This window comes from Schistocerca nitens, chromosome 8, assembly GCF_023898315.1.
Source record: "Schistocerca nitens isolate TAMUIC-IGC-003100 chromosome 8, iqSchNite1.1, whole genome shotgun sequence".
Classification (NCBI taxonomy): domain Eukaryota; kingdom Metazoa; phylum Arthropoda; class Insecta; order Orthoptera; family Acrididae; genus Schistocerca; species Schistocerca nitens.
The window spans coordinates 109,711,725-109,726,027 of NC_064621.1; the positions used below are offsets into that span (position 1 = coordinate 109,711,725).

The 14,303-nt window shown below is 42.5% G+C and overlaps 1 protein-coding gene across 2 annotated transcripts in view; it reads right to left on the reverse strand.

Moving 5' to 3' along the window:
* Positions 1-14,303, reverse strand: part of LOC126198699 (casein kinase I) — a 349,981-nt gene that overhangs the window by 111,304 nt on the left and 224,374 nt on the right. The window lies entirely within an intron of this gene.

A 14,303-nucleotide genomic window follows, 5' to 3' on the forward strand; every position in this document is an offset into this window, starting at 1 on the left:
TTTCTTTTTGGCAAAGGTGAAACATTTGACAGTGATGATACTATAGCAAGAAATACATAGCAAAGTTCAGACCAATGAAATACAGTAAGTGCTGCAATATAGTTGATAACAATAATAATACATAAATGAAAGGATATAAACAAACTCAAGACATATATCTCTTTCTATGGTACGTAACTGAACCACTTGCTGCCAACAATACACTCTGCAACACACTTTTGAGTAATATACAACATTTGCATGCTGATGCAGAACCTGGAACCAACTTTCGTAATACTGATTAAAACAATTTGACTAAACAATAATCCATGGACTCAACTTCCTACTCGTTTTGAATTGGGATCTTTATCTGACCTTGTTTAGAAGAAGAAGAAAGGGGTGAGAAGGGGAGGGGGGGGGAGAAGAATATATCCTTAAAAACTGATAACTCACTACTTATTTGAAAAGGTAAAATGTGCACAATTTTATTCAACGTAAAAAAATGAACTTGTCAATAGGTCGTATGACTGATAAAATCTGGAAATTTAATATTGCAAATACTCATCAATACAGAGATGCAGGACTATGCAGGTGCACTTGGGGTACAGAAGGTGTATGTAACGGAGTAGTGAAGGGGTAAAGGCAGTTGGGGGACAGAGACTAGAGAAGGTTAAGACCAGAGGACATTGTAGGAAAGAAGAATATGTTGTAGAAAAAGTTACAACCTGCACAATTCAGAAAACTGGTGTTGGTAGGGAGAATCCAATAGCACAGACAGTGAAGCAACTGAAGTCAAGCACACCATTCTCAGTAGTATGCTCGGCAACTAGGTGGCCCAGCTGTGTCTGTACCATAGTTTAGTGGTGGCCACTTAGAAGACAGAGCTTGTTAGTGCTCATGTAGAATGCGACACAGTGGTTGCAGTTACATTGGTAGATCACGTGCCTGCTTTCACAGGTGGCCCTGCCCTTGCTGGTGTAGGAGATACTTGAGATAGGAGTGGAGTAGGTGGTATAGGTAGGATGTATGGGACAAGTTTTACATCTAGGGCTATTACCAAGATATTGGCCATGGAGCAAGATGTTGAGAGCAGGGATGTGATAGGGATGGACTACAATACTGCGCAGGTTCAGTAGGTGGCGGGATACCACTATAAAAGACATCAGTCTGCGAAGGCAGCAGTGAGACCCTCAATATATTTGGAGAGGGTCTGCTTGTCACTGCAGATACAATAACTATGGGTCACTAGGCTTCTTGGTGTGGAATGGTAGCAGCTGTCAAAATGGAGGTATTGTTGGTTGCTGGAAGGTTTATTGTGGATGAGGTACAGACAAAACCACCCATGAGGTGGAGCATGACATCAATGAATATGGCTTGTTGGACAGAGGAGGGCCAGGTGAAGAAAATGGAGGAAACAATGTTGAGGCTTTGGAGGAATGTGGTTAGGGTTCCTCACTGTCAAACCAAATCATGATCAATGGATCTGAACCACATGAACGGTTTGGAATTCTGGATAGGAAGCACTCCTCTACATGGCCCATGAATAGGTTGGCATAGGATGGGACCACACAGTTGCTCATGGCTGCACTGCATATTTATTTGTAGGTAATGCCTCCAAAGATGTGGGCAACAAGATAGTTGGTAATAGTAGCCAGGAAGAAGGTTGTAACTTTTATGTCAGCTGGGCAAAGGTATATGTAGTGTATTATGAAGGCAGTCTAAGGTATGTTTGTGTAGAGGGAGATGGCATTAAAATTGACTAACAGGGCACTGAAGGGCAGGAACTGTGAACTGTGGCGTGTCAATAAAGCAAATTGTTAAGTGTCTTTTGTATAGGAGGGTTGGTTGCAGCTGAAGATCGTGGTCCACAAGGGCGGAGATTCTCTCTCTGAGCGCACAATATGCAACCACAATGAGGTGTCCTGAATGACTATGTTTACATATTTTAACAAAGGAAGTTGTGGGTGTGAGGAAGGAAACACACAGCCTACTGAGGAGGCAGTTTATGGGATGGAGCTAGGAATTTGAGGGGGGGTGGAGGGTTGGTGATCATACTGGATTTCTGGAGTGGGGTCAGTGTGGCAGGTCCTTTAGGTGGAAACATCTGACAGATGGTGGTGCATCTCAGTCAGGTAATCCCTGTGGTTCTCAACCACAGTGGTGGAGATTTTTGTCAGCAGATAGGATTATGATAAAGCCAGTTTTTAGGTGGTGGATTGTGTTCTTACCTGCAGATATCAGGTTGGTTTGCACTTTGATGGGTTTGGGAAACGATGGTCAGACAAGGTTTGAGGTTAGGAAATTTTGTTAAGTAAATGGGGGATGATTTAGGGGCAGTGTGGTGGATCACAGTTAAGTGGAGGAGTAATATGAGTTGGCAGAGGTCAATATTGGTTTCAGGTAAAGTCTGATAGTTAGGATAGATTGGTTAGTTGGTATCCCATCTACGATTTTCCATCGTTGCGCAATGCTCCAGCACAATGGTTTTAAGTGGGTGTGCCATGGCACAATTCTGTGGCGTGAGATTAGCTAGGTGGCTGAAGGTTTATAGCACTGCTAATAAAAGGAACTGAACTAATTTCGAAGAATATTTGTTTTCAAACATGATGAACAGAATATACAGTAATATTCCAGTAGAACTTTAACTTGGTTAGAGGTTATTTATTGGTTCACACCTTACAAGTAAGAGTTATCAATGAGACACTTGAGGCTGTTGCTTCTCACACAAAAGCTCAGTTTGTGTTGGAATTTAAGACACACACACACACACACACACACACACACACACACACACACACACACACACACACACACACACACACACACACACACACACACACACACACACACACACACACATTTCCCGTTCAACGAGAGGTCTATGGTTTTTTGTTTTTGTTTTTTATGTTGCTTAGAGCAGAAAATCCCAACTGACAAAAGCAGGCTGTGGAAAAATGCAACAGGGTATTAACTGCTTTCACTGCTCTTACTAGGTATTGTTTCTTCACTAACATCCAAAACTTGATAACATCACATTTCAGTTGAAGTGTTCAATCTGTAAGTGGTGGATTCTGGAGATAGCACACGGACCGCACAACCAGTTCACAGTGACAGAGGGAAAATATTGTGCCCTGCTATTCTCAAGAACCAAGAGCTGATTTAAAATGAGTGAGAGAAAGTAAGAGAAACTATTTAAGATTTTTCTTTCCGTGTATGATGTCCATATTTTAAGTTTTATTTAAGAACCTTGTGAGTTTATCACTTGACATCAGCACATTTTCTTCGTCTCCTTGCATACCCTCATTCAGGTAATTTAAATGGTGGAAAATATCTGCCAAATAGGCTACCTTTGCACACCACTCATCATCATTTAACTGAGTGGTGAAGTCTGGCTTCTTAATGCTGAACATATTTAATAGCCCTTCCCTCAATTCAAAAAGTCTTTCCAAGGCTCTACCTATTGGTAACCAGCAAATTTCAGTATGCATGAAAGAGTCATGTTGAGATCCCACTCAATGACACAATTGTTTGAGAAGTCTTATTGTAAGAGCCCTAGACTTAACAAAATTTACTATGCTGATGACTGACTGACAGGACAGTTCAGCACAAGAAAGGAATTTTTCAATATCTGAATCTTCATCAAAAATCTAACGTAATTCAGTAATCAAGATTTCTTACTTATATCAGTACTCGTTGAGCTGTAGTGAAAAACATGGCCATTGCTCAGTTTTTCACAGACAATACACTGTATATCTGAAGACATGTCATCAATCTGGTGGGAAACAGTATAGTTTGACAGTGGAACCAAAGATATTGCCTTCTCAGCGTCATCACCTAACATCAATTTCACCATTTCTTATGATGCAGGAAAAATTAAGTCTTCTGCAATTATGTGGGGTTGAATCTGTTTTGCTATTATTTCAGTAGTTTTATAAGTGGCTACTTACTTTTTCAGAAATACCTAAGTGTCCATGTTTGCTATTCAAATGGCTTTTCAGTTTACAAGAGACCATGGATTCGCTGCTGACATCCTTACCTCCCATCAGATCACTGAAGTTAAGTGCTGCCAGGTTTGGCTAGCATTTGGATGGGTGACCATTTGGGTCAGCTGTTGGCAAACAGGATGCACTCAACCATTGTGAAGCCGCCTGAGGAGCTACTTGATCGAGAAGTAATGGTTCTGGTTATGGAAACTGACAACAGTCGGGAAAGCAGTGAGCTGACCACATCCAGTAACACTGTTCGGCTGATAATGTCATAGCAGTCGGTCGGTACCAGAGGGGGTGGAGGTAGGAAGGGCATGGGGATGGATTCATTGCTTAGTTTTCCTGCATAAGACACGTTCGGGTAATGGAAAGTTTTCAAGTCCACTGAACATCACACTAAAGCATGACTAATTCTCTTGTTACCACACTTACAAAACATTCCAGTATGTCACACTGCTTTCAGGAGACTTCATTTGGAATAAGTTTGTTCCCACTTTTGTTACTGTTATTTGTTTTTGTCAGACAGTCATCTTCAACTCGATAACCACATACATAAAATGCCACTCACAGATTACTCTCCTGACCTGTTCTGATTGGCCCACTGTTTCCTACATGGCAGAATGTGTAGTAATCTATGATCATGGGACACTTCATCATCATGCAGTTGATCCACTGAAGCTGTTATTGCCAGTAGAGGAATCCTGGTGATGCCACTGCTCCTTTATCCAATTTACTATTTATCTGGCCTCACAAGGACCGAGTGGACACCGTACCAGATCTCTCTACTGTAGAGAAAATCTGAGGAGGTACCAGGAATCGAACCTGGGTGCGCTTCTGCACTACCCATTCACCTAGGGAAACGGTCACTACATAATCTTCATGATGTTTGAAATTACAATGAATATTGTGGTTCAATTTAACAAGAAGATAAGAGAATGAACAACACTATTTTAATATTTTCCCAAAGTAGCTAAAATAATGTGCCCTTGTATCACTACCAAATGGCCCTAATGTTTGAGCAAATGTAATTGTGATGAGTCATGTTTTTGTAATATGACACTAACAGCTGCTGGTAAAAATGCTGAACGATGTCCCCAATGCTGTATTTTTTTCCAGATCATCTAGATCATCTATCTCTAGATTTGCCAGTCAGCGACTTAACCACATTAAGCTTCCCCCCCTTCCAAACACTGTTTCAACAGTGGAGCAATTGTCAGTAGACACAATGTCATCAATAAATTTTAGTACAATCGTACTAGCTTAGGAGACATGCTCCTAGTAAAAGTACACTATCCTTGTTGGACCTTACTGTGGTTGTAAGAATTTTGTTTTGCAATTCTTCATTTGGCTTACTCCATATAAAATCTTAATACCAGATCTGCTGGTACAAGAAAATAATTTCCTCCACATACATGTCTTAGCCATAGTCAGTTCACAGTATCTGTTTGTAATGTCCAATGTTGTCCCATAGTTGACTCCACTTGCTACTCACCCACTGTAGCCTGTCTCCACATTTTCATCAAACGTCCAGACTATTTTCAGAGCACAGAAGCAAAGATTTTCCTTTACCTAACATACAATGCATTATCTATATCTCACACTAAGCTTCCGTGATAAACAGTTTTGTGTCAGTGACATGGTTATATCTTCCCATCCACACTGATGAACAATGTCGCAATGTCAGGATGTGATATAATTAACATAAAGTTAGTTTTGCTGTTCAAATCACACATGCATTTATGACACTAGATTAATTGTCACTTATCAAAGAAGGTGCTGGATCTTTCCAGGCACAATAAGTGTGTGGTATTTGTGTAGTGATGAAAATATAACCATTGGCTTTGTGATAAGAAATCAATGGAAGAGTGATATTGCTTGGCATTTCAATGAGAAAAAGGACGGACACACACACACACACACACACACACACACACACACACACACACACACACACACACACACACACACACAGTGACCAATTATTAGCAGCATTTAACATTTAAATGATAAAGCACTGCATAGTCTCTGTCAATGAATTTCTAAACAAGCAGTGAATACTGCACAATAACACAGTGCTATACAGAGTGTTCGGAAATTCCATAATCTTTAGAGGGGAGTGAGCACATAATATTTTGAACAGGAGCCTATGTCTGGAAACTTAACAATTCAATTCAGATGTGTAACTCACCCACTTCTGCCCAAGAAATTTAATTATGCATGGAGTAGTACAATTATTAAGTAACAATTTGACAGGAAACATAATGAAATATCCATTTATCACTTAAGCATGTTTGTTTGTATGAACACTTAAACATGACATGTTTACATTACTCCAAAACAAAAATGAATCCAGCACACTGTATGTACAATACTGGACTGATGGATTACAACAGCTGCTCGATGTGATGACTGCAAATGTTATTAGAGACATTTTACTTACGACACATGTTCTGATACACATTGTCCATCGCACCCGGCATCTCTTCAAATTCTAGTGCAGCACTCAGAATGCATATCAGCAGGTGTTCCTCTGTATGTACAGGAGTATCTTGTAAATTAAACTTTACATACAACCACACAAGAAGTAATCCACAGGAGATAAATCCGGCAACTGTGGCAGCCATGCTGTTGGACCACATCGGCCTATCCATCTTGGACCCCTTTATCTGTGATGATTTCTCCGAACCGCACATGAGAAGTGAAGTGGTACACCATCATGCTGAAACCACATTCCCTAATGGATATTCAGTGGTACAGCTTCAGAATCAGGCCCAATACATTTTCTAGGAGCATCAAGTATGCAGGACCAGATAGTGTGAATTGAAGAAGGTATGGCCCAATCACATGACCACCCAAAACAACTGCCAACATGTTAATACCAAACCAGTTCTGAAATTCATGAACATGCGTGGCACGAAGATTTTTGTCTGTCCAAACACGGCTGTTTTGCAAATTCTGAACAGTCCCTAGTGGACTTAAATTCTTCTGTGAACAGAACTCAACGTGAAAACACATGCAGCAGTGCGAGAAACCACATGCAGTAGGCAATGCGTTGCAGAAAATCAACTGGATCCACAGTGTGTACCCTTTGTAAGTGGTATGAATGTAATTGTTGCTCACACATAACATCCCAGCTGATACTGTGTCTAACATCCATTGCACATGCAACTGTTTGAGGACTCGTTGACATGTTCTCTTCAATGTGATGCAGTACATCATCTTCAAATTCTGGCATGTGCTGTTGCTGAGGAGCACCAAAGTCATGCCTCCTTACAGTGAAGGTACATGTTTATCGGGGCCGCTGTGTGGCTTGGGAAAAAAGTTTGTGTGATGGGATGCAACGTTGTGGAAAACATTCTTGATGCAGCCAACCAGCAGCTCTTCCGTTACCTTTAGCTTCGCCATACCCAAGCAGCATTCCAAAAATATGTACGGAACCATGTGTAATGTATCTGAGACACACCTGCACTGACCAGGTCTCGTAATGCGGCAGACATTAAATGACATCTTGTGACCATCTGACATTGTACTTGCCACCCTGTCTACCAAATTACATACCAGTACAAGCAACTCAGACTTTTCTCTTTCCCTCAGCAAGGGTGGACTCCCCTCTGCAAGTCATAGAAGTTTGCAACAGGAATTTCCAAATATGCTGTAGACAGACAGTTCCTGAATGATCATCATTTGGCTGCTATAAGGGCAACATGTGAAGCCTGCAACTACTGCAGCAGAATCTTAAAAGCCAAAGAAATTCTGGATGTCAAATTAAACACCTTTCAGCCATCTAGTTTCCAAATTTATTTTATTTGGCTATCAGTTTCGTCGACTTACTACGCCATCTTCAGGCCCCTGAATGACATGTGGGAAGATTCCTCCTCGGTTCTGATCAAACCAGGGGCCAACAATACTGACATAAATAGACTTCTGCTTGCTATAGCAATACCTTCGACCATCATCTGTCAACTCCCACAAACACCTCTGAAAAGACAGACATATAGAGATAAACAAATTCTGGTCGTACGTAAAGGCTGCCAGGGGCACCAAAAGTTACTGTCCAGACAGCAACTGAAACTGATGGTAGGAAAGCTAAACCAGAAACCCCAAACTTAGTTTTCAAATGTTCCTTTACAAGGGGAATTCAAGATGCAAAACTGTTTTAACTGCTTAAATCGAAGAAAGTGGTAAGGCTCGAGGGAATCCATATCAGATTCTGCACAGAATTTGCAGTCAAATTAGCCCTCATTCTAACCATTACATAACATAGACAACTCTAACAAAAATCTGTGTTCAGTAGTTGGAAGAATCAACAGGCCACAACTGCCTGCAAGAACGCTAGCAGGACGATCCTTAACTATCGTCCAATATCTGTCACCAAACTGTTGTATCATTCTAGAACATACTCGCAGCTCAAACATAATAAGCTATCTCTAACAAAATTGTGTCCTCCATGACAAAACCCCACAAGCACTTTTTTCACATTACTTGAGGAAAGGCATGGATTAAGACAATTATGTGGGTGCAACATTTCTTGTCTTCCATAAAGCATTTAATTCCGTACTAAACAAGTGCTTATTAAGAAATGACCACCAGCTGGGTTATCAGGGATTCAGTATGTTCTGTGCTGGGATCGTTGTTTATTAATATCCTAGTAATAACCTCATACTTTTCGCAGATGATGCAGTTATCTATAATGAACTACTACTCTATAGAACACTACACAAATTATCAATCACATCTCGATACAATTCACTGCCATGCAAAGATTGCTTTAAATGAATAGAAATGTAGATCTGTGCATTTCAAAAAACACGAAAACGTGTTTTATAAATACTGTATCAAGGACTTTCAACTGGAATAAACCATCTGTTACACATATATGGGTGCACTAATTAGTGGGGATATGAGAGGGATTCATTGGCAGTATACCTGGAAAGCTAGTCCTCATGTTCTGATAACTTCTGCTCTTGCTTTGTGTATGTCAGCTGCAGAGTGTACCCCACCTGTATGGAGTGAATTTGCTCACAACAAGCAGGTTGGCACTGCAGTTAGTGAGACTGTATGGAGTGCATTTGCTCACAGCAAGCAGGTTGACACTGCAGTTAGTGAGACTATCAGAACCTTGTTGGGATGTATGAAGCCATTTCCAGTTCACAAACTACCAGATTGTTGGAATAGCTCTCCCCACTGTCAAAAGGACAGTTGCTGCCAATGCAGAGGAGGCGACACTGATCAATAACCCCCATCATCCATTGTATGATCATCAAGTTGTAGTCTGTCAACTGAAAGCTACAAAGAGCTTCTTCACTACGACTCAAGCAGTGGAGAGAACAGTGGTAGACCCCATCACATTACCTGATGGAAGAGTAAGCTGCTGCCGGATATCACTGCAAAAGCAGAACACTAGCGCGACTAAAAGATTTTGGAGACTGCTGAATAGTCTTAGGGTGGGTGCCCCCCTACTCTGTACACTATCATTTACAAATAAACCTCGTTTCGATATCTTTAATTGTTTATGAAATACGACGATTGTTATGACCGCATGATTCCCGATGCACAGGGATAGAACAGGCCACGACTCGCGCGTCAATCTGCCAGATATGAAAATGTCTCGAAAACGAAATGAGATAGTTCTGCTCTCAGTTTTAAATAACTTTTCTATTGCTCATCAACGTTCCATACACAATACAGTATGAACAAAATTCTACTCAATGCGTTTTTCTACATCTACATCTATACTCCGCGAGCCACCTTACGGTGTGTGGCGGAGGGTACTTATTGTACCACTATCTGATCCCCCCTTCCCTGTTCCATTCACGAATTGTGCGTGGGAAGAACGACTGCTTGTAAGTCTCCGTATTTGCTCTAATTTCTCGGATCTTTTCGTTGTGATCATTACGCGAGATATATGTGGGCGGTAGTAATATGTTGCCCATCTCTTCCCGGAATGTGCTCTCTCGTAATTTCGATAATAAACCTCTCCGTATTGCGTAACGCCTTTCTTGAAGTGTCCGCCACTGGAGCTTGTTCAGCATCTCCGTAACGCTCTCGCGCTGACTAAATGTCCCCATGACGAATCGCGCTGCTTTTCGCTGGATCATGTCTATCTCTTCTATTAATCCAACCTGGTAAGGGTCCCATACTGATGAGCAATACTCAAGAATCGGACGAACAAGCGTTTTGTAAGCTACTTCTTTCGTCGATGAGTCACATTTTCTTAGAATTCTTCCTATGAATCTCAACCTGGCGCCTGCTTTTCCCACTATTTGTTTTATGTGATCATTCCACTTCAGATCGCTCCGGATAGTAACTCCTAAGTATTTTACGGTCGTTACCGCTTCCAATGATTTACCACCTATGGCATAATCGTACTGGAATGGATTTCTGCCCCTATGTATGCGCATTATATTACATTTATCTACGTTTAGGGAAAGCTGCCAGCTGTCGCACCATTCATTAATCCTCTGCAGGTCTTCCTGGAGTACGTACGAGTCTTCCGATGTTGCTACTTTCTTGTAAACAACCGTGTCATCTGCAAATAGCCTCACGGAGCTACCGATGTTGTCAACTAAGTCATTTATGTATATTGTAAACAATAAAGGTCCTATCACGCTTCCTTGCGGTACTCCCGAAATTACCTCTACATCTGCAGATTTTGAACCGTTAAGAATGACATGTTGTGTTCTTTCTTCTAGGAAATCCTGAATCCAATCACAAACCTGGTCCGATATTCCGTAAGCTCGTATTTTTTCACTAAACGTAAGTGCGGAACCGTATCAAATGCCTTCCTGAAGTCCAGGAATACGGCATCAATCTGCTCGCCAGTGTCTACGGCACTGTGAATTTCTTGGACAAATAGGGCGAGCTGAGTTTCACATGATCTCTGTTTGCGGAATCCATGTTGGTTACGATGAAGGAGATTTGTATTATCTAAGAACGTCATAATACGAGAACATAAAACATGTTCCATTATTCTACAACAGATTGACGTAAGCGAAATAGGCCTATAATTATTCGCATCTGATTTATGACCCTTCTTGAAAATGGGAACGACCTGCGCTTTCTTCCAGTCGCTAGGTACTTTACGTTCTTCCAGAGATCTACGATAAATTGCTGATAGAAAGGGGGCAAGTTCTTTAGCATAATCACTGTAGAATCTTACGGGTATCTCGTCTGGTCCGGATGCTTTTCCGCTACTAAGTGATAGCAGTTGTTTTTCAATTCCGATATCGTTTATTTCAATATTTTCCATTTTGGCGTCCGTGCGACGGCTGAAGTCAGGGACCGTGTTACGATTTTCCGCAGTGAAACAGTTTCGGAACACTGAATTCAGTATTTCTGCCTTTCTTCGGTCGTCCTCTGTTTCGGTGCCATCGTGGTCAACGAGTGACTGAATAGGGGATTTAGATCCGCTTACCGATTTTACATATGACCAAAACTTTTTAGGGTTCTTGTTTAGATTGTTTGCCAATGTTTTATGTTCGAATTCGTTGAATGCTTCTCTCATTGCTCTCTTTACGCTCTTTTTCGCTTCGTTCAGCTTTTCCTTATCAGCTATGATTCGACTACTCTTAAACCTATGATGAAGCTTTCTTTGTTTCCGTAGTACCTTTCGTACATGATTGTTATACCACGGTGGATCTTTCCCCTCGCTTTGGACCTTAGTCGGTACGAACTTATCTAAGGCGTACTGGACGATGTTTCTGAATTTTTTCCATTTTTGTTCCACATCCTCTTCCTCAGAAATGAACGTTTGATGGTGGTCACTCAGATATTCTGCGATTTGTGCCCTATCACTCTTGTTAAGCAAATATATTTTCCTTCCTTTCTTGGCATTTCTTATTACACTTGTAGTCATTGATGCAACCACTGACTTATGATCACTGATACCCTCTTCTACATTCACGGAGTCGAAAAGTTCCGGTCTATTTGTTGCTATGAGGTCTAAAACGTTAGCTTCACGAGTTGGTTCTCTAACTATCTGCTCGAAGTAATTCTCGGACAAGGCAGTCAGGATAATGTCACAAGAGTCTCTGTCCCTGGCTCCAGTTCTGATTGTGTGACTATCCCATTCTATACCTGGTAGATTGAAGTCTCCCCCTATTACAATAGTATGATCACGAAACTTCTTCACGACGTTCTGCAGGTTCTTTCTGAGGCGCTCAACTACTACGGTTGCTGATGCAGGTGGTCTATAGAAGCATCCGACTATCATATCTGACCCACCTTTGATACTTAACCCAGATTATTTCACATTCGCATTCGCTAATAACTTCACTGGATATTATTGAATTCTTTACTGCTATAAATACTCCTCCACCATTGGCGTTTATCCTATCCTTGCGGTATATATTCCATTCTGTGTCTAGGATTTCGTTACTGTTCACTTCCGGTTTTAACCAACTTTCCGTTCCTAATACTATATGCGCACTATTTCCTTCAATAAGCGATACTAATTCAGGAACCTTGCCCTGGATACTCCTGCAGTTTACCAATATTACGTTAACTTTTCCTGTTTTTGGTCTCTGAGGACGGACGTTCTTTATCAACGATGCTGATGTTCTCTCTGGTAAGCCGTCAGGTATTTTATCGTTTCGCCCAAGGGGGGTCCCTCTAACCTAAAAAACCCCCGTGTGCACGCCACACGTATTCTGCTACCCTAGTAGCTGCTTCCGGTGTGTAGTGCACGCCTGACCTGTCTAGGGGGGCCCTACAGTTCTCCACCCAATAACGGAGGTCGATGAATTTGCAACCATTATAGTCGCAGAGTCGTCTGAGCCTCTGGTTTAGACCCTCCACACGGCTCCAAACCAGAGGACCGCGATCGACTCTGGGCACTATGCTGCAGATATTAAGCTCAGCTTGCACTCCGCGTGCGATGCTGGTTGTCTTCACCAAATCAGCCAGCCGCCGGAAGGAACCAAGGATGGCCTCAGAACCCAAGCGGCAGGCGTCATTCGTTCCGACATGTGCTACTATCTGCAGCCGGTCACACCCAGTGCGTTCAATAGCTGCCGGAAGGGCCTCCTCCACATTACGGACGAGACCCCCCGGCAAGCACACCGAGTGCACACTGGCATTCTTCCCCGACCTACCCGCTATTTTCCTGAGGGGCTCCATAACCCGCCTAACGTTGGAGCTCCCTATAACTAATAGGCCCGCCCTCTGTGTCTGTCGGGACCTTGCCGGACAATCGGCCACTGGCCCAACAGGCGAGGCATCCTGTGGTGGCTCGGAAACGATGTCATCACCACTAGGAAGCTCCCCGTACCTGTTGGAAAGGGGTAAGGCAGCTGCCACGCGGCCAGATCCCACCTTCGCCTTTCGGCCAGGCACGCGCGAGCCCACCACTGTCCGCCATTCACCCTGGAGTGATGGCTGACCGGTAAGATGCTCACTGCCGGAAGACGCAGCGACATCAGGGGTTCCATGTGATTCCAAGGCCACCGAAGTAGGCATAGGTCTCACCACAGTTGCCCCAACGCCACTACGAGCCGACGCCTGCGCCTCGAGCTCGATGAGCCTAACAGACAAAGCCTCCACCTGCCCCCGAAGAGTGGCCAATTCTCCTTGCGTCCGCTCACAACAACCACAGTCCCTACACATGACTATGTTTACCCTACTCTATACGGTGACAAATTCCCAAGATAATCTTCTGATGAGCTACTCTGATAATCAAGAAACACTCACTGAAATACGAGACGCGAAAACTACGCTAGGTTTTCCCAGAAAAACTATTTAAAAGCTAAGCGCAGCAAATAAGTACAAATTAAATTTCTCTCCTAACGATCAAGAACTGTTAGTTTCTATGCAGAGCAGATAAACACAAATAGAATCCCTACCTTAGTGGAAGGTCGTAAACAAAATGCAAAATAAACGCTTTATACAAACAGTACTCGCTGCTGCTGGTGCTCTCGCTCTGGCTGTCACAAGACAACTGCTGATTCAAGTGACTAGTGGCTAGTGGCTAACGGCCGCGAAACAAACAAAAGACGGTTTTAGGGCGCTTTCTGTTCTAAACGATCAAGAAAACACTAAGAAATCTAACACGAAAACTACGTAAAGTTTTATCAAGAACTGTTAGTTACTATGCAGAGCAGATAAACACTAATAGAATCCCTTCCTTAGTGGAAGGTCGTAAACAAAATGCAAAATAAACGCTTTATACAAACAGTACTCGCTGCTGCTGGTGCTCTCGCTCTGGCTGTCACAAGACAACTGCAAACTATTTTAAAATTTCGTTGGCCGCGCGATCTGGGGCGTCTTGTCACGGTCCGCGTGGTTTCCCCCGTCGGAGGTTCGAGTGTGTGTTGGGTGTGTGTTGTGTCGTTCTTAGCGTAA